Source organism: Anser cygnoides, chromosome W (assembly GCF_040182565.1).
Source record: "Anser cygnoides isolate HZ-2024a breed goose chromosome W, Taihu_goose_T2T_genome, whole genome shotgun sequence".
Lineage (NCBI taxonomy): Eukaryota > Metazoa > Chordata > Aves > Anseriformes > Anatidae > Anser > Anser cygnoides.
The window spans coordinates 6,126,356-6,151,281 of NC_089911.1; the positions used below are offsets into that span (position 1 = coordinate 6,126,356).

Sequence of the window (24,926 nt, forward strand, 5' to 3'; positions counted from 1 at the left end):
GCCTGGATGAACAGAGAGTTATGGCTAGAACTTAGGGAAAAACAGAGGGTTTATGATCTATGGAAAAGAGGGCAGGCCACTCAGAAGGATTATAAGGATGTTGTAAGGATGTGTAGGGACAAAATTAGAAAAGCCAAAGCTCATCTGGAGCTCAGTCTGGCTACTGCTGTTAAAGATAAAAGAAAATGTTTTTATAAATACATTAACATGAAAAGGAGGACTAAGGAGAATCTCCATCCTTTACTGGATGCGGGGGTAAACTTAGTGACGAGAGATGAGGAAAAGGCTGAGGTGCTTAATGCCTTCTTTGCCTCAGTCTTTAGCAGCAAGACCAGTTGTTCTCTGGATACCCAGTACCTTGAGCTGGTGGAAGGGGATGGGGAGCAGGATGTGGCCCTCACTATCCACGAGGAAATGGTTGGCGACCTGCTATAGCACTTGGATGTATGCAAGTCGATGGGGCCGGATGGGATCAACCCGAGGATGCTGAGAGAACTGGCGGAAGAGCTGGCTAAGCTGCTTTCCATCATTTATCGGCAGTCCTGGCTATCTGGGGAGGTCCCAGTCAACTGGTGGCTAGCAAACGTGACGCCCATCTACAAGAAGGGCCGGAGGGTAGACCCGGGGAACTATAGGCCTGTTAGTTTGACGTCAGTGCCAGGGAAGCTCATGGAGCAGATTATCTTGAGTGTCATCACGCGGCACTTGCAGGGCAACCAGGCGATCAGGCCCAGTCAGCATGGGTTTATCAAAGACAGGTCCTGCTTGATGAACCTAATCTCCTTCTATGACAAGGTGACCCACTTATTGGATGAGGGAAAGGCTGTGGATGTGGTCTACCTTGACTTCAGTAAGGCTTTTGACACCGTTTCCCACAACATTCTCCTCAAGAAACTGGCTGCTCGTGGCTTGGACTGGCGTACGCTTCGTTGGGTTAAAAACTGGCTGGGTAGTCGGGCCCAAAGAGTCGTGGTGAATGGAGTCAAGACCAGTTGGAGGCCGGTCACTAGTGGAGTCCCCCAGGGCTCAGTACTGGAGCCAGTTCTCTTTAATATCTTTATCAATGATCTGGATGAGTGGATTGAGTGCACCCTCAGTAAGTTTGTGGACAACACCAAGTTAGGTGCGTGTGTCGATCTGCTCGAGGGTAGGAAGGCTCTGCAGGAGGATCTGGATAGGCTGGACCAATGGGCTGAGGCCAACTGTATGAAGTTCAACAAGGCCAAGTGCCGGGTCCTGCACCTGGGGCGTAACAACCCCAAGCAGAGCTACAGGCTGGGAGATGAGTGGTTGGAAAGCTGCCTGGCAGAGAAGGACCTGGGAGTATTGGTTGGTAGTCGGCTGAATATGAGCCAGCAGTGTGCTCAGGTGGCCAAGAAGGCCAACAGCATCCTGGCTTGCATAAAAAAACAGTGTGGCCAGCAGGTCTAGAGAAGTGATTGTCCCCCTGTACTCGGCTCTGGTGAGGCCGCACCTCAAGTACTGTGTTCAATTTTGGACCCCTCGCTACAAGAAGGACATCGAGGTGCTCGAGAGAGTCCAGAGAAGGGCAACGAAGCTGGTGAGGGGTCTGGAGAACAAGTCTTAAGAGGAGCGGCTGAGGGAGCTGAGATTGTTCAGTCTGGAGAAGAGGAGGCTCAGGGGCGACCTTATCGCTCTCTACAGGTACCTGAAAGGAGGCTGTAGCGAGGTGGGGGTTGGTCTATTCTCCCACATGCCTGGTGACAGGACAAGGGGGAATGGGCTAAAGTTGCACCAGGGAAGGTTTAGGTTGGATGTTAGGAAGAACTTCTTTACTGAAAGGGTTGTTAGGCATTGGAATGGGCTGCCCAGGGAAGTGGTTGAGTCGCCATCCCTGGAGGTTTTTAAAAGACGTTTAGATGTAGCCCTTAGTGATATGGTTTAGTGAAGGACTTGTTAGTGTTAGGTCAGAGTTTGGACTAGATGATCTTGGAGGTCTCTTCCAACCTAGATAATTCTGTGATTCTGTGATCCTGAACAATTAGCACCAGTCCATCATCTTAAAGCAGGAGAAAGCTGGAATTTAGTGGAGATACCTGTCTTGTTTTAGCACGGCAGGAGCAAATCCATACTATTGCTTAGGACTGCAACTACCTGGGAAATGGAAAGCCCATGGCTTGACAGATAACATTAGTTAGGAGAGGATATTTCAGGGATCCAAAAGGGTACCAGTGGACTTTCTGCATAGCTGCCTTAGAGACAGAGGACATTAAACAGTTGTCTACCTTGCCCGGTCTCTCAGAGGGCCCTTCTGTTGTGGGGCTGCTGAGGGGAGAAGAACAGCAGGTGCCAATCGCTACCACAACTGTGCACTGGCGGCCATATCGCACCAACCTAATTCCTATCCCTAATTCCCATCCATAAGCTAATTCGTCAACTGGAGAGCCAAGGAGTGATCAGCAAGACTCATTCACCTTTTAATAGTCCCATATGGCCAGTGCGAAAGTCTAATGGTGAGTGGAGACTAACAGTGGACTATCGTGGCCTGAATGAAGTCACACCACTACTGAGTGCTGCAGTGCTGGAAATACTAGAACTCCAGTATGAACTGGAATCAAAGGCAGCCAAGTGGTATGCCACAATTGATATCGCTAATGCATTTTTCTCCATCCCTTTGGCAGCAGAGTGCAGGCCACAGTTAGCTTTTACTTGGAGGGTTGTCCAATACACCTGGAATCGACTGCCCCAGGGGTGGAAACACAGCCTTACCGTTTGCCATGGACTGATCCAGTCTGCCCTGGAACAGGGGAAGCTCCTGACCACCTGCAGTATATCGATGACATCACTGTGTGGGGTGACACTGCAGAAGAAGTTTTCGAGAAAGGGAAAAAAATAGTCCAAATCCTTCTGAACGCTGGTTTTGCCATAAAACAAAATAAAGTAAAAGTACCTTCACAAGAGATCCAGTTTTTAGGAATAAAATGGCAAGATGGATGTCATCAAATCCCAGTGGATGTGATCAGCGAATTAACAGAATCACAGAATCACAGAATTCTAGGGGTTGGAAGGGACCTTAAGAGATCATCGGGTCCACCCCACCTGCCAAACCAGGTTCCCTAGAGCAGGTTACCCAGGTAGGCGTCCAGACGGGCCTTGAATATCTCGAGAAGGAGACTCCACAACCTCCCTGGGCAGCCTGTTCCAGTGCTCCGTCACCCTCACCATGAAGAAGTTCTTTCTCATGTTGGTGTGGAACTTCCTGTGATCCATTTTGTGGCAATTGCCCCTTGTCTTGTCCCCACAAACCACTGAAAAGAGGTTGGCCAAATCCCTTTCTCCCACAGTTAAGATATTTGTAAACATTAATAAGATCCCCTCTCAGTCTTCTCTTCTCCAGGCTGAACAGACCCAGGTCTCTCAGCCTTTCCTCATAGGGAAGATGCTCCAGGCCCCGTATCATCTTGGTGGCCCTCCGCTGGACTCTTTCCAGGAGATCCTTGTCTTTTTTGTACCGGGGAGCCCAGAACTGGACACAGTACTCCAGGTGAGGCCTGATCAGGGCAGAGTAGAGGGGGAGGATCACCTCCCTTGACCTGCTGGCCACGCTCCTTTTAATGCATGCCAGGATCCCATTGGCCTTCTTGGCCACCAGGGCACACTGCTGGCTCATGGCCAACCTGTCGTCCACCAGGACCCCCAGGTCCTTCTCCTCAGAGCTCCTCTCCAGCAGGTCATCCCCCAGCCTGTACTGATACATGCTGTTGTTCCTTCCCAGGTGCAGGACTCTACGCTTGCTCTTGTTAAACTTCACTTGGTTTCTTCCTGCCCAGCTCTCCAGCCCGCCCAGGTCTCGCTGAATGGCAGCACAGCCTTCTGGCATTTTGGCCACTCCTCCCAGCTTTGTATCTTCGGCGTACTTGCTGAGGGTGGACACTATTCTCTCATCAAGGTCATCGATGAAGATGTTGAACAAGACCGGACCCAGCACCGACCCCTGGGGAACACTGCTAGTCACAGGTCTCCACCCAGACTCTGCACCACCAATCACCACCCTCTGAGCTCAGCCAGTCAGCCAGTTCTCAACCCACCTTACTGTTCACTGTCTATCCCACACTTTCTCAGCTTTGCTAGCAGGATGTCATGGGAGACAGTATCAAAAGCCTTGCTAAAGTCAAGGTAGATGACATCCACTGCTCTCCCCCCATCTACCCAGCTGTTGATGCCATCATAGAAGGCAACGAGGTTGGTCGAGCACGACTTCCCCTTGGTGAATCCATGCTGACTACTCCTCATAACCTTTTTCTCTTCCAATGGCTTGGAGATGGCATCCAGAACAAGCTGTTCCATCACCTTTCCAGGGACAGAGGTGAGACTGACTGGCCTGTAGTTTCCCGGATCCTCCTTCTTACCCTTCTTGAAGACCGGAGTGACACTGGCTATCCTCCAGTCTTCAGGCACCTCTCCTGTTCTCCAGGACCTTTCAAAGATTGTTGAAAGCGGTTCGACGATCACCTCTGCCATCTCACTCAGCACACATCTCATCAGGACCCATGGATTTGTGTGCGTTGAACCCACTCAGACGCTCCCGAACCACTCCCTCTTCAACCAGAGGGGAGCTCTCCATTTCCCAGACTCCTTCTTCTCCCTTCAGGGTCCAGGAGTCCCGGGGGGAAGTCTTTGAAGCAAAGACCGAAGCAAAGAAGGCATTCAGTATGAGGGGGTGATCGAGGGGTGGACCTGACCATGGACACTATAGCACAGGTTATTCATGACTGTGAAACATGTGCTGCAATCAAGCAAGCCAAACAGTCAAAGCCTCTTTGGTGTGGAAGACGATGGCTGAAATCTAAATATGGAGAGGCCTGGCAGATTGATTACATCACACTCCCTCAAACCCGCAACGGCAAGCGCCACATACTTACAATGGTGGAAGCAACCACCGGATGGCTGGAAACATATCCTGTGCCCCATGCCACCGCCCGGAACACTATCCTGGGCCTTGAAAAGCAAGTCCTGTTGCGACATGGCACCCCAGAAAGAATTGAGTCATACAATGGGACTCATTTCCGAAACAACCTTATAGACACTTGGGCCAAAGAACATGGTATTGAGTGGGTGTATCACATCCCCTATCATGCACCAGCCTCCAGGAAAGTTGAGCGATACAATGGACTGTTGAAGACTACACTGAAAGCAGTGGGTGCTGGGACATTCAAAAATTGGGATACACATTTGGCAAAGGCCACCTGGTTGGTCAATACTAGGGGATCTGCCAACCGAGCTGGACCTGCCCCATCAAACCTGTTACGCACTGTAGAAGGGGATAAAGTTCCTGTAGTGCACATAAGAAACATGCTGGGTAAAACAGTCTGGGCTACTCCTGCCTCAGGAAAAGGCAAACCCATTCGTGGGATTGCTTTTGCTCAGGGACCTGGATGCACTTGGTGGGTAATGCAAAAGGATGGGGAGGTCCGGTGTGTACCTCAAGGGGATTTAATACTGGGTGAGAATAGCCCATGAGTTGAATTGTATTATGTTAATTATTATATAATACTGTATGTCATCACTACCATGATTGCTATATGTCAATGTCCTGTTAATGGTATCACAGTAACAGCCACGCAGATAATGATGAATGAATTTTGATAGAAATGGACAAGCACAGAGATGTGATGGAATGAGAACGGGCCTCAGCGTGTGACAATCCAACATCACACACCATCTCTTCTGCCCTAAAAGACTGCGATGACAGATGGAGACCGAAGTCAGTTATGGACTAACTCAGTGGACATTTTATATACATAAATGAAAATGGTGATTAATTGGAATATTTTGGAAAGGTACGCCCGAGCATGACATAAATGGTACGGAATGAGGTACACATACTGAGGCCCTGCTTACCAGGAAGTGGTTGGACACTTCCTGGTGATGGGAAATAGAGATTTTTTTTCCTTTGCTTCCACATGTGGCCTTTGTTTTTCTTTCATTAAACTGGTTTTATCTTGATCCATGAGTTTTTTTCTATCTTACTTTGTCCCCCTGTCATGCTGAGGAGGGGAAGTGAGAGAGGAGCTTGATGGGTACCTGGCAACCAGCCAAGGTTAACCCACTACAATGCTACATATAGATTTGTGCCAATTGAAAATGTTTTTAAATCTATTTGAAATTAACCTGATGTGATGTTTTTACCGTGCTAGGCAGCTGAACTCCACCACAACTGCTCTCTCACTCCCCCTCCTTAGATGAGGAGGGGAAGAAGTAAAAGAAAGAACAACTCACGGGTTGAGATAAGGATGATTTAATTAAAGGGAAATCATAATTATTAAGGAAAGATTATTATTAATTAAACAATTCAACAAAAGGGAAAAAGGGAAAGGGGAAAAGGGAGGGGAAAAGGGAAGAAACAAAACAAGTAAAGGCTGTGTGGAAGTGCAGAGGAAAGAAATTACTCTCTACTTCCCACAAATGAGCGATGCTTGACCACGTCCTTGAAGCAGGGCTTCAACGCACGTAGCCGGTGTTCGGGAGGAGGACAGACGTTTTCACAACGAGAGCCCACCCCTCCCCTCTTCCTCCTTTTTCCACCTTTTATTGCTGAGTGTGACATCACATGGTATGGAATATCCCTTTGGTTGGTTTAGGTCAGCTGCCCTGGTGATGTTTCTTTTCTCACATCTTTGCCCACCCCTAGGGGGGTTAGAGAGAGTCCTGATGCTGTGCCAGCACTGCTCAGCAGCAGACACAACACTGGTGTGATACCATTGCTGTTCTAGCTACAAGTGCAGAGCACAGCACTGTATGGGCTGCTGCAGGGAAAGTTAACATCCCAGCCAGACCCAGTACACCTGAAAAGTTCAAACTTTGGTGTACACATAAATACATGATGCGTATACAGTATTCAAAATATACTTTCTACCATCTTAATCTTGAAAATGTTATGCATTATACACTGTGTACACTTCATAGTTAGTTACATAGAAGTTAACAGAACTGCTCCTAGTAGAATTCCGTGTATGTTTTTACAAGTTAAGGATCACTGTATGCATATTCTATTTCAAAACCATTTTTTAAAGATTAGGAAGAGAAGGCTGAGGGGGGAGTAGGAAATGAAGAAGCAATAGGTTATTCACCTCCCTATCCAAAAATGAGTTTTTTGCTTTTCTTAAATAGACCTGTATTCACCAATTCAGCTCATCTAAAAAAGATTTTCAAAAAAAAAAGACGTCTACATGAGGCAGAAGACCACAGATTTGGAGGAAATTCTAGAAACAGCGTTCATCCAGGAGTACCAGGTTCAATTTTTCCCTGTTCCTGAGGGAATATGATCCCAGTCTCCCAAAATATACCCTATTATAAAGCAATCAGAGAGAGTAATCTCAGCCTTAACCGTTCATGCTGTTATAATTTTTGCTGTAATTGACCATTCAGTGGAGCAGAAACAGGGCCCAGTTGTCTCACTACACAAGTAAGAATCACAATCACTTAGCTAAACACAGTCCTGCTTCCTGCTCTCTGACCTGAAAGTATATTTAAATATCCTACATGATGTGAGGCAACTCTGACAGGAAGCATCAAGGTAAATCCACACTTGTACGTCATATAGGTCAGTAGTTAAGATTCTGACATGGAAGACCTTGGTTCAAACCCATGCTCTGAATCAAGCAGAGCAACTCTGCACATAATCTGCTGAAATGGTTTGGTTTGGACCACACAAGCAGCTTACTCCACAGCGTGATGCTGTTCGCTAGAGGGAAGGCCTTGCTTTTCCCACTTGGTGAACTAAGCCCCCAAAGTTTCCTTATAGTCATTGTAGAGAGAAGGGGATGCTTGCATCCAATAATTCACAGTAGGAATCTAATTTAGGCCTTCTGAATCACTTCCGAGAAGAAGTGGGCTCTCCATTGCTGGCAGGAGAATAGCCAGCCAATTGTCTTTGCTTCACAGTTCACACATTTTAAAGGCTGAGACAGTCTCAGACATGTTTAGCAAGTCCACTATATGACACTCACAGCACATACTGTTAAAAGTCCCCCATGCATGTCCAATAAATCTGACATGCCCAGTATGCACATAATTTATCTGCATACATTCACTGTGCAGTCTTGCATTTAGAAAATCAGACAGTTGTTGCAAAAGTATAGGGAAAAGTCATGCCTGATATGGTCTTCCATATGGAATACAGCATCTGACTGTGTAATACAGGATATCCACAGAATATCTACTTAATATGGCCCTAATTATTTGTATATGTATGGTTCAGAAAAAAAAAAGAAAAAAAACAGTTACTTTTTTTTAATCTAAAACCAAAAGATTTCTGTTGTCGTAACAGCAAAACCAAGACAAAAAATAATTAAATATCTTGTCCAGCCCCAATTAAAGCTCTATCAATAGATTCTTCCATAAGAAGCTTAGAAGTGCTACCATTTCACTGTGATTCTGTTTCATCAGTGGACTAACTTTGATTAATGTATTGTCCTTTTATTTATGCATTGGAAAAATGTATATAGTGAACTACTGAATCTAGTACAAGATTCTGTAGTGATTGCAGCTGTCACTGTTTTGCACATGGAACTGCTATGCAGATACATTTAAATATGGAATCATCTGCACCCCTCTAAAATACTCAATCTCAACTTCCTCTTGCCTCAACATATTTAGTTTTCAAACAACAGGAAAATGCTTGGGATCCAAGCAAAGCCCCAAGTTAAAGATAAATCAAATGATGGACTAATAGGCCTCAAGAATATCCCTCCTCTTCAAACTTAAAAAAGGCAGGAAATGCTTGAATTAAAGTTCTTTTCATCCTTAGCATATGTTCTCTAAAGTACCCTATATTGGTGAAATGCTAATTCCGCTGAAGTTTTGCCACTGTTTTTAACAAGTCCAGAATCTGAGCACTAGCTTTTCCTTAAAATAAGTCATCTAAGTATCTTACTGGATCAGGACCAGTAGGCTTAGCAAAAGGCTGGTTCAAGTCACACCGTTTAGAGATTATGATCTTTCACTGTGTTTACAAATGACTTGGGTCTTGTGTTTGTTTTGTTCTACTTTCTCATAGTTCTGTAAAAAAAATATTGTTTCTTCAGGCCTTGCTTAGAACTAAGGAATATTGACCTAAAATTTGTTCTTCAAGACTGTCAGAAACAAGAGTAGCTGAACTGGTATTAAATATATTTAACTGTTTCAGCTATAACTGCTGTTGACAATCATCAGTCAATACAGGTCATTTTCTTCCAGGTAAATTTAAAAAAATGCATATTGATAATAGAATATTCACAGCATGGCTCCTTTCCTATAAGTGCATTATGATTCTATAAAGTTATGGTTAATAATAGATATATAAGAAAGACGATCTCCATATGCCTATTTCTGGGGGCGGGGGGATAGCGTGGTTTGCTTTGCTTTATGCAGTTTCTGAAAACTTAGTCTCTCAATTAAAAAGGAATTAAGGTGCACCCTCAATATATTTGTTTTCAATAACAGCTATATGACTACAAAATTTTTATAAGTAATTATTAAATGCAGTGTCTATTAATAGATTGTATTCCCATCCCAGGCAGCATAGGCATATGGCTTTCAAATGTCTTTGAATTTTTCTCCATTTGAAGTACACATAAACGATAAATTAATACAATCAGAGCTTCACTTTTTAAAGGACAGATTTCAAATAGATTTTCCAAACATAACAAGCTAAATATACTTTTAACATCAGTACTGAGAAGGTTTTTTAAGTTCTCTGCACTGTTTTTCATCATTTTTTACGCTTCATTACCTACTATACTCATCCAGCTTTGGCAAAGAAATTCTACAAGCCTCCTTTACTGACATGTTGTTAGATATTGCTGCAGTAAGAGATGACAAACAATGGAGAGAGAGAACTGCAATCCATAAAGAACTTTTTTTATTCCTCTTACTTTAAAATTAATTCAAAATTGAGAAATAGAACCCTTATTAAGGTATGTAAAAGGTTTGTATGTAAAGGTATTAAGGTATGTAAAAGTTTTTGGTTTAGAATGATTCAAGATCTATAATTTTGCTAGGCTGCTTTCTTCCTTATACATAAAAATATAAGCATGAATATAATAAAGAAAAAATAGAATCTGAAAAAAATCTGGTAAAAGCCATTCTAAAGATATTGGAAGCTGGATTCTTGGGCATTCTGTTTTTTCATTAATATAGAAAGTAGAAGTTTTAGTAGTTTAGAAGTAGAAGTCAAATTTATATAAATGGCCTTCATTTTACTATATAAATCCCAAACTTCTCTTAAAACTCGAGTGACTAAAGACAGAACTAAAGGTAGTGTTTTGCCAGCCTAATCCTGCACAACACTGAGCACATCCTGAAGGATGCTGCCCTCCTCCAGCAAGAACCAGCTTGCACTTGCACTGTCTCAGCCTGATGGAAACAACTCCAGGTAAGTCTCCAAAGAGCCCCACAAGTCCTCACTGACTGTAAGAACAATGATTGAAACAAGGAATGCAAAAGGTTACCTGGGAGCAAAAAGAAGCAAGGCTATATAAAAACACTATGGTTTATGATATTTTGTGGTATCTTTATAGCCTGGAAATTACAAAACTGATTTTCATAATGCTTACTTTCAACTCACCTTAACCAACTATGATCTTTAAAGGAAGATGAAAGAAACGGACAGATTCCTAAAAGGACCTATTGTATCTCATCTGTCCAAAATCCCTTTAATAATTTGCAGCCTGATCCTTCGTATTTTATTGTATTATTCCAAACCACCAGAAATAACCATTAAATCCAGCCAAGCCGTGCCACCCTGCACAGCCAAAAATTGTTTTCCAGAGGAAGGGGATGGAGGTTGAGAAGCCCTGTTGACAGTTTTATATTCTATTTAATCTACAACAGAGTTTAGAAATCTAAAATGAAAGACACACAAAATACCAACAGCACTGAGCTTCATATGAATTTTAACATGCTTTTTTTAGCACAAGCTCACATGACTTATGTGAGAAACAAAGTTCTGTTTTTGCAGTAGAATGTGTTTTTGCAGTGGAAAATTCCACTTCCACGTGGCAGGTAATAGGGAATATAAGGTTATGATATACTTTTGCTGTGCGCACCTGCTTGCAGGACGCCTGCCATTGCAACTGCAAATAAAAGCTTCACAGAAGACCCTGTCTGAGAAAATTACTAAGGTACTTCTCACAATTTGTGGGTTCATCCAGGACCTTGTTGCCTACCAGAGAGTTCTTGCCAGCACAGACAGGAAGGTGCACCCTACTGATTTCAGCAGTCCTGTCAGGGGTGGTGGGTTGTCTCGGGATGGCTGACAAAGAACCGAGACTGTTAAACTGAAGACAGGTTCTGTGAAACACTAGGGAGAAGGGAGAACTGTAGGTACAGGCACAATTATTGAAATAGACATGGTAATTCCGTGCAAGGATTAAGGTAAGACGAGCTTTACTGTATTGCCTTGGGTGGTCAAGGAGACTCTTGTGTGGAGTGTGAATGAGAAGTACTTTTAGTGCGAAGTGAGTGTGAAGTCCTGATCCGCAGTTCCATAGTTCCGCGAGGGGTACAGCCGGAGATGGACGAAGCGAAGGATAGATGAGCAAAAGAGAGTCTCGGGGAATTAGGAGCCTTTAGGTGTACGGTACCCCAGGCACGGTATAGTGTTCGGCAGTACAACCCACCTCTCTCCTTATCCTAGGTACAGGCGTGTGGTACCCCTGTGGGTGGCTGTTGTGGTTTAACCCAGCTGGCAGCTAAACACCACACAGCCGTTCGCTCACCCTCACCCCTCCCTCTCTGGGATGGGGGAGAGAAACAGGAAAGTGAAGCCTGTGAGTTGAGATAAAGATAGTTAATTAAGAAAGGAAAATAATAATAACAATAATAATAATAATAATAGTATTAATAATAATAATGTGTACGAAACAAGTGATGCACAATGCAATTGCTCCCCACCCTCTGACCGATGCCCAGCCTATCCCCGAGCAGCCGGCCCCCCCACCCTGGCCAGCCACCCCTATATATTGTTTAGCATGACGTCAGATGGTATGGAATACCACTTTGGCCAGTTTGGGTCAGCTGTCCTGGGTCTGTCCCCTCCCAGCTCCTGCTGCACCCCTAGCCTGCTCGCTGGCAGGACAGAGCGAGAACCTGGAAAGTCCTTGGCCTGGTGTAAACACTGCTCTGCAACAATTAAAACATCAGCATGTTATCAGCACTCCTCTCATCCTAATCCAAAACATAGCACCCTAGCAGCTACTAGGAGGAAAATTAACTCTGTCCTAACTGGAACCAGGACATATATCCACCCCTTATTCCATACCATTTATGTCATGCTCAGGTTACACTCTTTCCAATACCTTGTAATTAATCACCATTTTCATCTATGATATATAGCAATCATGGTAGTGATGACATACAGTATTATATAATAATTAACATACTACAATTCAACTCATGGGCTATTCTCACCCAGTATTAAATCCCCTTGAGGTACACACCGGACCTCCCCATTCTTTTGCATTACCCACCAAGCGCATCCAGGTCCCTGAGCAAAAGCAATTCCACGAATGGGTTTGCCTTTTCCTGAGGCAGGAGTAGCCCAGACTGTTTTACCCAGCATGTTTCTTACGTGCACTACAGGAACTTTATCCCCTTCTACAGTGCGTAACAGGTTTGATGGGGCAGGTCCAGCTCGGTTGGCAGATCCCCTAGTATTGACTAACCAGGTGGCCTTTGCCAAATGTGTATCCCAATTTTTGAATGTCCCAACACCCATTGCTTTCAGTGTAGTCTTCAACAGTCCATTGTATCGTTCAACTTTCCCAGAGGCTGGTGCATGATAGGGGATGTGATACACCCACTCAATACCGTGTTCTTTGGCCCAAGTGTCTGTAAGGTTGTTTTGGAAATGAGTCCCATTGTCTGACTCAATTCTTTCTGGGGTGCCATGTCGCAATAGGACTTGCTTTTCAAGGCCCAGGATAGTGTTCCGGGCGGTGGCATGGGGCACAGGATATGTTTCCAGCCATCCGGTGGTTGCTTCCACCATTGTAAGTATGTGGCGCTTGCCGTTGCAGGTTTGAGGGAGTGTGATGTAATCAATCTGCCAGGCCTCTCCATATTTATATTTCTGCCATCGTCCTCCACACCAAAGAGGCTTTGACCGTTTGGCTTGCTTGATTGCAGCACATGTTTCACAATCATGAATAACCTGTGCTATAGTGTCCATGGTCAGGTCCACCCCTCGATCACGAGCCCATCTGTATGTTGCATCTCTACCTTGATGGCCTGAGGTGTCATGGGCCCATCAAGCTATAAATAATTCACCCTTATGTTGCCAGTCCAGGTCCACCTGAGCCACTTCAATCTTAGCAGCCTGATCCACCTGCTGGTTGTTTTGATGTTCTTCAGTAGCCCGATTCTTGGGCACATGAGCATCTACATGGCGTACCTTTTCAACCAGGTTCTCTCCCCGGGCAGCAATATCTTGCCACAATGCAGCAGCCCAGATGGGCTTGCCCCTGCGCTCCCAGTTATTCTGCTGCCATTGCTGTAACCACCCCCACAGGGCATTTGTTACTATCCATGAATCAGTATAGAGATAGAGAACTGGCCACTTTTCTCGTTCAGCAATGTCTAAGGCCAGCTGGATGGCTTTCACTTCTGCAAACTGACTCGATTCACCTTCTCCCTCAGCAGCTTCTGCAACTCGTCGTGTAGGACTCCATACAGCAGCCTTCCTTCTCTGATGCTTTCCCACAATACGACAGGACCCATCAGTGAACAGGGCATATTTCTTCTCATTTTCTGGTAGCTTGTTGTACAGTGGGGCTTCTTCAGCACGGACCACCTCCTCCTCTGGTGATATCCCAAAATATTTGCCTTCTGGCCAGTCCATAATCACTTCCAAGATTCCTGGGCGACTGAGGTTTCCTATTCGAGCCCGCTGAGTAATCAGTGCAACCCACTTGCTCCATGTAGCATCAGTTGCATGATGCGTAGAGGGGACCCTTCCTTTGAACATCCAGCCTAGTACCGGCAGTCGGGGTGCCAGGAGGAGCTGCGCTTCAGTACTGACCACTTCCGAAGCAGATCGAACTCCTTCATATGCTGCCAATATCTCCTTTTCAGTTGGAGTATAGCGGGCCTCAGATCCTCTGTATCCCCGACTCCAAAACCCCAGGGGTCGACCTCGAGTTTCCCCAGGTTCTTTCTGCCAGAGGCTCCAGGTGGGACCATTCTCCCCGGCTGCAGTGTAGAGCACATTCTTTACATCTGGCCCTGTTTGGACTGGCCCAAGGGCTACTGCATGGACTATTTCCTGCTTAATTTGTTCAAAGGCTTGTCGTTGCTCAGGGCCCCATTCAAAAGCATTCTTCTTACGGGTTACTTGGTAGAGCGGGTTTACAATCAGACTGTAATTTGGAATGTGCATTCTCCAAAACCCCACGACACCTAGGAAAGTTTGTGTTTCTTTTTTGCTAGTTGGTGGAGACATAGCTGTTATTTTGTTGATCACATCCATTGGGATTTGACGACGTCCATCTTGCCATTTTATTCCTAAAAACTGGATCTCTCGTGCAGGTCCTTTGACTTTATTTTTTTTTATGGCAAAACCAGCCTTCAAAAGGATTTGGACTATTTTCTTCCCTTTTCTCCCAGCTCCTGCTGCACCCCTAGCCTGCTCGCTGGCAGGACAGAGCGAGAAGCTGGAAAGTCCTTGGCCTGGTGTAAACACTGCTCTGCAACAATTAAAACATCAGCATGTTATCAGCACTCTTCTCATCCTAATCCAAAACATAGCACCCTAGCAGCTACTAGGAGGAAGATTAACTCTGCCCTAACTGGAACCAGGACAGTGGTGAAGTCCACAGCAGCACGTCAGGAAGAGATGGGGAATAAGGGCTCCAAGTATAAGTAGAATGGGGATGGAGACCCCAAAACTGTGCCTAAATATAGTACTTTGCAAAGAATGATAAGGAATTGGAAACACAACCAAAAACCAGGGGAAAAGGTAAGAAAACAATGCTTAGATGTTGTGTAATTGTGTGGCCTAAAAAGCCAATAAAAGGAACTTCAGTATTTTGACCAAAATACGGGTCTGATTGAAATTCAGGCTTTAAATTTATAAGTAAACAATAAGACTCCTTTTTCAGGGGAGGAATCAAGTTATACTCCCTCTAATCTTAATATTGCACCAGTGGTGGCAGCAACCGCTCCAGGAAGGGAGACAGGGACTGCAATTGACGCTGTCCCTGGAGAAGGAGTGCACTCTAGGTTCTGGCAAGAATTAGAACAATGTAGAAGAGATATTGAGAATTTCGCCTTCCCTGATGCTAACAGTACTGACACTAACTGTGTATCCTCTTAGGGAGGTTCCAGTGGGACAAGGACAAATACATTATGTGGACTCTCCCCCTTACCAGCAGAGAGTTTAGGAGTTTTAAGAAGGAAATTAAGTCTTTAACTGAGGACCCTATAGGACTCGCAGAACAGTTAGATCAGTTTCTAAGGCCTAATTTATATTCGGGGGGGGAGGGGGATAAATCTTGAGTATGTTATTCGCTGGAGAAGAATGTTTAGGAGGGGAATGATTCAGAGGCAGCTATTCAAGAATGGGAAAAAAACTAACACACACCCCCCCCCCCCCCCGCCAAGACCAGGAGTAATTCTGATAGAGCAGTAATACCTGCTTATCCAACTGGGATAACAACTCACAACACAGAAATCATAAGATAGACTTAGGGTCAGAATGAGTAAATACTCGGGGATGAATCCTGAGGACCCAGTAGTGCAAGGGCTTTTGAAAGTTCATTTTGTGATTAAAGCCTGGCCGGATATACAGAAAAAGCTCCAGAAGGTAGAAGGATAGAGTGAACGGTCACTGGAGGCCCTCCTGTGGGAGGCCCAGAAGGTGTATGTCAGGAGGGGAGATGAGAAGGAAAAGCAAAGAGCGAAACAAATGGTCTTCACAGTGGACCAGGTAGTGAGGCAGAGGGTTGGAGACAGAGGAAGAAAACTTTCAGGGGAAGTCAGGCCCAGGATGGGAGAGGAAGAGAGCTGAGGAATGGCAGGCAAGGAAAGCTACCTGTGCTGCAGCCTAAATTCTAGTAAGGACAGGCTTTGAGAAGATGTTTTAAGTATGGCCATGCTGGCCTCTTCAAATAGGAGTATCCGGAGAGGAAGAAGGAGGAGAGATTGTTTGCTGTTACAAATTCAGAACAGGGGAGTCAGGGCTTCTCAGAAACCTAGTCCCACTGAGAGCCCTTGAAAAATGAAAAAGGACTCAAGAGCTGAGATAAGGACATGGGGATCACTCTACGATTATCGTCGCAAGCAAAACAGACTTAGCATAAGAAGACTAATAAAATTTATTACCTATTGCTGATGGGCTGGAGTGGTGAGAAACAAAGAAACAAGCTGGGGGCACCTTCCCCCATCCACTCTCTTCCACCTCCTCCCCACCCTGAGTGGCACGGGGCGGGGGTGGGAGTGGGGGCTGCAGTCAGTCCGTGGTGTTATAAATGACTGAGTCCCAAATAGGATTACAATCAAAGTTTACAATTTATTAAACGAATAGAGGCAAGCAAACAGCGCTGGGTGCGCCGGGAGTCTCTGCTCCACCAGGACGCACACCTGTTACATAAGGCGGCTGGTTTTTGTGCTCCTAGGCTAATACATATTCATTACTACTTCTAGAAGAGGCAGGGTTATTATAATTGGTTTCCCGAATCCGAAGTCCTCCCAGGTGCGCCTGCTTATCAGTCTCTGTTAGTCTCTCCGGGGGCCGCTCGGACGGGGAGGCTCATATTCTTCCTCCTTATCTAGTGGTCTCTTGGCCGGATGTCAGAAGTTACTGCACGTCTGTGCAGAGTCAGCAGTTTTTCTCTGAAGAAATCCCTTTGTTCTCTTCTCACCTAAACCCAGGCCTCAATGTTAACCCTTCACACCCCTTAGTGGCACGAATTGCTGGACCATTCCTTACAATTCCTCCCCTTCTTTTTAATATCATCAATTCGTGTCTCTTCTTCAACCTTTGTTAGTAGCAATTGGATTTCATCAGTCAGTTCTCGGGGTGTCCATTTCTTAAGCATCATTATCGACACATCACCTTTTCTCTCCCAAAGTCATCACAAATTGGGTGCTATTTATTATTCGCGATATCAACAACGTAAAGCAAGGTATCATACAAGGTATAAACAATAATGTCATTACACCACATAAAAATAAAAATAGCATCCTTTTAACCCATGGTCCACCGGGCAACCATGAAAAGAAATCCCAATCCATACCCTTCCAAGTTTGTACTGGGATGTGGGCTAGCTTTTTAATTTCCTTTGTTATCTGCTTAACCACTTTTCCATTATCATCAATTTGTAAACAACAATTAGAATCGTTCAGTTTTCCACACGCTCCCCCTTCTTCTGCTAGTAAATAGTCTAAGACCATTCTACGTTGAAAGATAGCATTCCTCATCTGAGTGGATTGATCAGCCAGAAGATCCAAGGCCGTCGCTGTTTGATTGGTTACAACTTCGAGGATAGCTTGCGACCTAATTATTCGGTTCAAATTATAAATAGGTTCTCGGGCTCCTGATACCAACTCATTTGGGTTCCAGGTAGCTGGCCCATAATGCTGTATGATTCTTTCAGGAGGCCATTCATCCTTTCCCCATTTTTGGGCACTACCCCCGGCTAAGGAAGTATCAATAGATCATTTTACTCTGTTCAGGTCATCATATAATCTTATTCCTAAATGATTTCCTTGTGTTCGTGACAATAAAAAGAACAAGGGTCTTATGTACCCCACATAGCATATTCCCGACCAGTTTCTGGGTAGCCTCTTCTAAGCATGTTTGCCACACACCCAATAATGTCCCTTTAGGGCCCACGTCCCGTTTGGAAAAGGACCATCCCATCCCTCTTTACCCTTTGGGGCGTGATAATACAGAGTGTCCTTGTTACCGAGTGGTCCTGTTACCATGTCTGCCCCGTTTGTACTCGTATATGCGCACTTCCAAGCTCCCACGTTGGGTTTCCACTTACAGTCACAATTCAGTTCTCTTTGGCGGCCTGTCATATTATAAGCTGACCAGAAATGTTTAAAGAACACTCGCCTCCCATTCTCATCCTGCCATTTCCAGCGATAGACCCGCACCACATGCTATTCCTTAGAGGTGTTATCACGCTGACAGCTCAAGATTTGACCATCGAATTGTCCCCCCGCTTGTGCTCTTGCCACAGTTTCACATCCGGATCCAAAAAATTCTCAATATGAGCATTTCAGCCAAGTCCCGTTTCTCAGCTGAACATGCGTGGTGTTCCATTTCCCACTACGTGCTGTACAGCTTACAGGACTACATCCAGGTGGTGTCTGAGTCATCATCCCAATTTCTCTTAGCTCCTGTAATCTCCTTCCAATGGTAATTATGTATTTCTGGATACTATGATCCTCAACTACATTGTTCCCTAGGGGCATCCCTTGAGAATAAGGCATACCATATAACATTTCATATGATGATAATCCAGTCTCACTGTGTGGTTTAGTTCTTATGTTTAAAAGTGCCAATGGTAAGCATTTCATCCAGGGCAGCTGTGTCTCGATCATTAACTTAGCCAATTGTTGTTTTATTGTTTGATTCATCCTTTCTACTTTCCCTGAGCTTTGTGGGTGCCACGGAGTGTGGTATTCCCACTGAATACCTTTCAAGGGGTACATCCTTCAAATCTTTGTGGCTGGCGTATGTTCGATTATTTCCACACAATTGTCTTCCAATGGTCCTTCTTCTGGAACGGTTCCTAGAAATACTGCTGGATATAACAGGTTAGTCGTTTTCAAGGTTATGTCATCTTGTTCAGTTAGTATTGCCTGATATTTCATCATCCGGCTGGGTGATAACCAGTGCCCCCCCCCCCCCTTTTGTTCCAAAACGGTTGTTACCATATGTGGTCCAAAAACTTCAATATGTTTTCCCATTTGAAGGCAAATAATTTTCTACTATCTTTATCAAGCGGTATGCAAAAGAAGTCATCCTTTAAATCTATCACGGTAAACCATTTATATTTCTCTTTCACAGATGGTAACAATGTGTAAGGATTAGCTACTACCGGGTGAATGTCCTTTGTTATTTCATTTATTGCTCTAAGATCTTGTACAAATCTATACTCGCCATTCGGCTTTACTGGAAAAATTGGAGTGTTGTATTCCGATTTACATTCTTCCAGAATCTGATATTTGAGAAATTTGTCAATAATTTTCACTATCCCCTGCCTAGCTTCTATCTTAAGTGGATATTGTTTGATTCAAACAGGTTTGGCTCCTTCCTTTAATTCCACCTTTACCGGTTGTGCCAGTTTCGACTTCCCTGGTACATCTGTTTCCCATACTGTTGGTATAACTGCATTTTCTACTTCTCTTGGAATATTAACAAAGGGTTTATCTTTGATCATTAGGATTTGTCCTACTTTGGACTCAGGTACCTTCATTATTAATTCTCCATCCTCAAAGGTTATTGTTGCATCTAAGTTGGCTAATAGATCCCGTCCCAAGAGTGGAATCGGGCATTCTGGTACATACAAAAATTCATGGGTTAGTTCCTTACCCCCAAAACGCAAATCAAGGGGTTGTAAGAATGGCCGTTCCTCCTCTTTCCCTGTGGCTCCAATTATTGTAGTTGTCTTAGCTCCTAATCGTCCTTTTAAACTATTTAACACTGAATGTGTTGCTCCTATTACATTTACAGCCTAATTAACACAGAGAAAGAAGCTCCCATAACCAACAAAAAATTCAAGCCTCTGTCTTCGTTTCCTAGCTTTATTTCAACTAGTGGACCTGCTAGGGTAGATGCCCCAGGTCCCCGTCATTCCTGACTGTTGTAAGTTTGTCCTGCAGCCTAAGACAATTTCTTTCTGATATCAGGGGCCGATTGCCCTGGAAAGAGGCTAGCCAATTGCCTCTGTATTTATTTTTTTTTAAGCCAGGTCCATTTTTTTTTCTCATTGCATTTCAAAGTTGGTCCAAAAATTCAAAAATTCCATAAATTCCATAGGGGTTTCTTTTGGACCTTGTTGGAACAGATTCTCAATTTCCAATAGCCAATTTAACCAGTTTTTGGTATTTACATAATTTCCGGGGTGATTAGGGTCTCAGTGAGGGGGTCGGTCAGGGGAATGCAATCGTTGAAAGTTCCCTGAGCGGTCCCATTGGCAATCTGAGCTCACACATGAACTCAGGTTGTTTTAAGAGTTAGCTGCTTTTCTGTTTCCATGACAACTCTCTCGGACCCATCACGGTCCCTCTGCCCCAGAGGGCTCACACCCGCGATTTAGAGATCTCAGCCTCGGGTTGAGGCGGAACTATTAACATTCCTACATCCTCTTTCCCTGCTCATTTAGCTTCAAACAGCTCTGTTAAATACTACATGCCACACAACCTTTAACACCTTCAACAACCCTTTTAACACTTCCTTTATCTTTCTCCAGCCTGTACTTTTCTAATGCCAACACCAAAGGCTCAGTCAGGGGCCAACTTAATTCCAAACCTTTTCCCTCCAAGATGCTGAAACAACATATCAGTATACAACATTTCATCCTATTTTCCTTCTCTCCTCAAAAACAGCATTAATTGCAAGACACTGTTATAGTCGATTGATCCATAAAGTGGCCATTTAGTTTATATAGTGGCCATCATTGATTGCAATACTTAGTGAAAGTCCTCTTGCTTTCTGTGCCCCCATTTCTAACAATATCCTTCCAATGTGCCAATATGCACCCAAGGAGGCTTTTTTTTTTTTTTTTAGGACGTCTTTGTTTTGGATTTTACCCATTTCCTTGATTTCCCATTCCCTTTTATTTATTTATATTAGTTACTGTCCCTTGTTTCAATTTCCACGCAAACCTTTTTATTGAAGGTTTTTACTATCTTTTCCTAATCTTCTTCCCAAATGTCCCAGTTCTCTGGGATTAAACTCTTCTTTCCACATACAAACTTCACTATTTCAGATTATTAATGAGCCCCGTTCCAATCATAAATCCACAGGACTTCGGAAAAACACAAGAAGCACTCAGCCTTCTGTCTTCTAGACAAACAATACCACCTTTTCCACAAAATTTACATTTCAACAAGACCGAATTTCAAGCCGAATGCTAATTTTTCTCATGCACTTTGTTAGTAAGCCTACACAAAACAAGGAATCACTCCTGTGTATCCGTCAAGATGGGGGTTTAAAAGGTACTGAGGCCTAAATAAATTCGCTCTCCCCCTTCTTACCAAATTCCCAGGGCTCAGGCCCGAACCACCAAAGAAGTGACTCTCCGTTCTACCGCTTTGATAATCAGTCAGCCCCCCTCCCCCGATACTTGGGAAACTGACCAAACACCACCGGGAATATACCAAAACTTCTAAACTGTTACTTAGATAATGCTCCCACCTTCCTCCTTGACACAGTCAAAACATTTAAGAACAAAATAGGATTACAAGATGCACCACCGGGGGTGGATTGTTAGGATATAGAGGTGGTAGGTTATCCAATGACTCCCATTCATCATCTTTTTCTTTTTCCTTTGTTTTTATTTTTTATTTTTTTGTTCTCTTCTTCTTCAAACTTCTCGTCTGCTTTTAGTGTAAATATTGAGGCTGGAAAAGGACGTGAAGTCCTGATCCATAATCCTGCATAATCACTTTCCTCCTGGCTAAAAGGTTCCTTTGAATTAACATGTATATTTAAGGCCTGGCAAACCCAGTCTTCAAAGGATCCGAAAACGGGCCAAAAGACATGTGGTCTTAAAGGCTCCTTTGGCCATTCTCTCATACAATACCGAACCATTTTTAATTTACTTTTTTCCTTTTCTGGGGCCCCTATCATTCCAATTTCTAATCATTATCCCTAATGGACTTTCTGGTGGTATGTCTGGTAATTTGCTCCCTTTTCTCTGGTCCCGGGTCTTCAATTTTGTCTGACCCATCTAGGAATTTTACTGTGGCAATTCCTACAGCCCTTGGTTGCCTTAGTGAGAGTGTCTTGCAGGGGGTTTAGGACCTATCACCCACCCACCAATCCTATAGGAATTGCTTCGGTCCTTCACCGGCCAAGTCCCTCGCGGGAGATTGGAACCGCGGTTAGAAGACCTCCACAATCGCTTCGGAACTACGTTCCGTCTCAGTCACACTCACACACACACAGGCAACCGAATCCCACCCAACCAAACGGTATATGGTTAAATACTTATGACTCCGTCGTCTTCGTTCGGATCTTCGCGCGCAGAACTACGGGCAAAATATAGTGCTGCAGCCGGCAAAGGGAGCTCATAAAAAAATCTAAATCTTTGCTTGCCCTTATTCAGGTTCAAGATGGTGTTAGTCCCGACCTGACTCGAACAGGAGCCACCAAATGGTGGGGGCGCCCCTCCTAGATCAAGTCAGAATTCAGGAAGCAAGACCATCCCGGACGAGCCCCCAGTTGTTATAAATGACTGAGTCCCAAATAGGATTACAATCAAAGTTTACAATTTATTAAACGAATAGAGGCAAGCAAACAGCTCTGGGTGTGCCGGGAGTCTCTGCTCCACCAGGACGCACACCTGTTACATAAGGCGGCTGGTTTTTGTGCTCCTAGGCTAATACATATTCATTACTACTTCTAGAAGAGGCAGGGTTATTATAATTGGTTTCCCGAATCCGAAGTCCTCCCAGGTGCGCCTGCTTATCAGTCTCTGTTAGTCTCTCCGGGGGCCGCTCGGACGGGGAGGCTCATATTCTTCCTCCTTATCTAGTGGTCTCTTGGCCGGATGTCAGAAGTTACTGCACGTCCGTGCAGAGTCAGCAGTTTTTCTCTGAAGAAATCCCTTTGTTCTCTTCTCACCTAAACCCAGGCCTCAATGTTAACCCTTCAAATCCCTTAGTGGCACGAATTGCTGGACCATTCCTTACAGTGGTGCTTCATTTCCACTGCTCCTTCACGGTCGCTCTCTCCCCTGCTCTTGTGTGGGGTCCCCCCTGCAGGGTGCCGACCTTCCAGGGCTGCTCCCGTGTGGGTTTCTCCATGAGCAGCAGCTCTTCGGGAGCTGCTCCTGGTGTAGGTCTGTGCCACAGGGTCCATCCATCAGGAGCGGGTTGCTCCTGCTTGGGACCCCCATGGGCAGCAGATCCCCCCACAGGCTACAGTGCGGATATCTGCTCCGCTGTGGTACACCATGAGCCTCTCCACAGGCCGCGGAGGACGGGGGGGAGGCGGTTCGGCTCCAGCAACTGGAGCACCTCCTCCCCCTCCTTCTTCACTGACCTTGGTGTCTGCAAGGCTGTTTCTCACTCCTCGCTCTCCCACCTGCTGTTGTGCAGCAGGTGTTTGTTTGTTGTTGGGTTTTTTTCCCTTTTCTTGGATGTGCTCTCACACAGTGTTGTGGTTTAACCCGACCGGCAGCTAAGCACCACACAGCCGTTCGCTCACCCTCCCCCCTCCCTCTCTGGGATAGGGGAGAGAAACAGGAAAGTGAAGCCTGTGGGTTGAGATAAAGACAGTTTATTAAGACAGTAAAATAATAATAACAATAATAATAATGATAATAGTACTACTAATAATAATGTGTATGAAACAAGTGATGCACAATGCAATTGCTCACCACCCACTGACCGATGCCCAGCCTATCCCTGAGCAGCTGGTCCCCCCACCCCGGCTAGCCACCCCTATATATTGTTTAGCATGACGTCAGATGGTATGGAATACCCCTTTGGCCAGTTTGGGTCAGCTGTCCTGGGTCTGTCCCCTCCCAGCTCCTGCTGCACCCCCAGCCTGCCCGCTGGCAGGACAGCGTGAGAATCTGAAAAGTCCTTGGCCTGGTGTAAGCACTGCTCTGCAACAATTAAAACATCGGCATGTTATCAGCACTCTTCTCATCCTAATCCAAAACATAGCACCCTACCAGATAACAGGAGGAAAATTAACTCTGTCCTGACTGAAACCAGGACACAGAGGCACAAACAGCATCGCTTATGGCTCGGGTCTGGGCAGTGGTGGAGCTGGCTGAAACTGGGCCTTATCTAACATGGGGCAGCTGCTGGATTCTTCTCACAGGGGCCACCCCTGCAGCCTCCCCTCTACCAGAACCTTACCACATAAACCTAATTCACTGGGGCAACTAGGTCATTACTGGCCTGTAAAGTATCAGGGATTAAATTAACTAATGAAACCCCTAAATGGAATTGGGGTAGAAGGGGCTGGGATAACAGTGCCACTTTTTGGGGACACCAAGCTGAGACTAGGTGATAAAACGATCACTGGGCAATTATTGTATGTACCCAAGGCAGGGACTAACTTGTTGGCAAGGGATTTGATGATGAAATTGGGCATTCAAATAGTAAATTGTTAGACTGGAATAACGGTGTTATTAATGGGATGCTCTCAGACCCCGAAAGCAAAGACATATTTGCCTTTGAGTGGCAAGACCCTGAAACGGGGCGGAAGCAACAATACAGATGGACAGTTTTACCTCAGGGGTTTACAGGGCCACCAATTTATTTGGGCAAGTTCTAGAAGAAATTTTGGAGCAATTCCAACCTCCAAAGGAGATGTTACTGTCACAATATGTGGATGATCGTTTATTGTCAGGACAGGAGAAAACAGTTGTGAAGGAAGCCACTAACAAGCTATTCGACTTTCTGGGAAAACAGGGCTTGAAAGTAATTACAATACGTAGAAAGAGAAGTCAAGTATTTAGGGCATCTAGTGTCTGAGGGGGAATGAAGAATAAACACAGAGAGGGTTCAGGGAATTGTTGAGCTATCCCTACCCAAAACTAAAAAGAACTAAAAGGTTTTAAGAGAAAAAGTTTTTTAAGGAATTAGGAGTCACGAAGTTCAAAGGAAAACAGATACTCCCTGAGGGGAGAGAAATGCTGAGTAAAGTGCTAATGAGGTAAATATTAACTGTTTTACATCAAGAGGGTCATTGGGGAATTCAAGCAATGTGTGATGCTGTGCTATGGAAATAT

The 24,926-nt window shown here is 44.8% G+C and overlaps 1 long non-coding RNA gene across 1 annotated transcript; it reads right to left on the reverse strand.

Moving 5' to 3' along the window:
• Window positions 1–16,938: 16,938 nt before the first annotated feature.
• Window positions 16,939–23,360, reverse strand: LOC136788763 (uncharacterized). The gene is made up of 2 exons (XR_010827371.1): window positions 22,166–23,360; window positions 16,939–18,752 (listed from the first exon to the last, which is right to left on the reverse strand). It is a non-coding gene; the product is annotated as an uncharacterized lncRNA (long non-coding RNA).
• Between the last annotated feature and the right edge of the window lie 1,566 nt (window positions 23,361–24,926).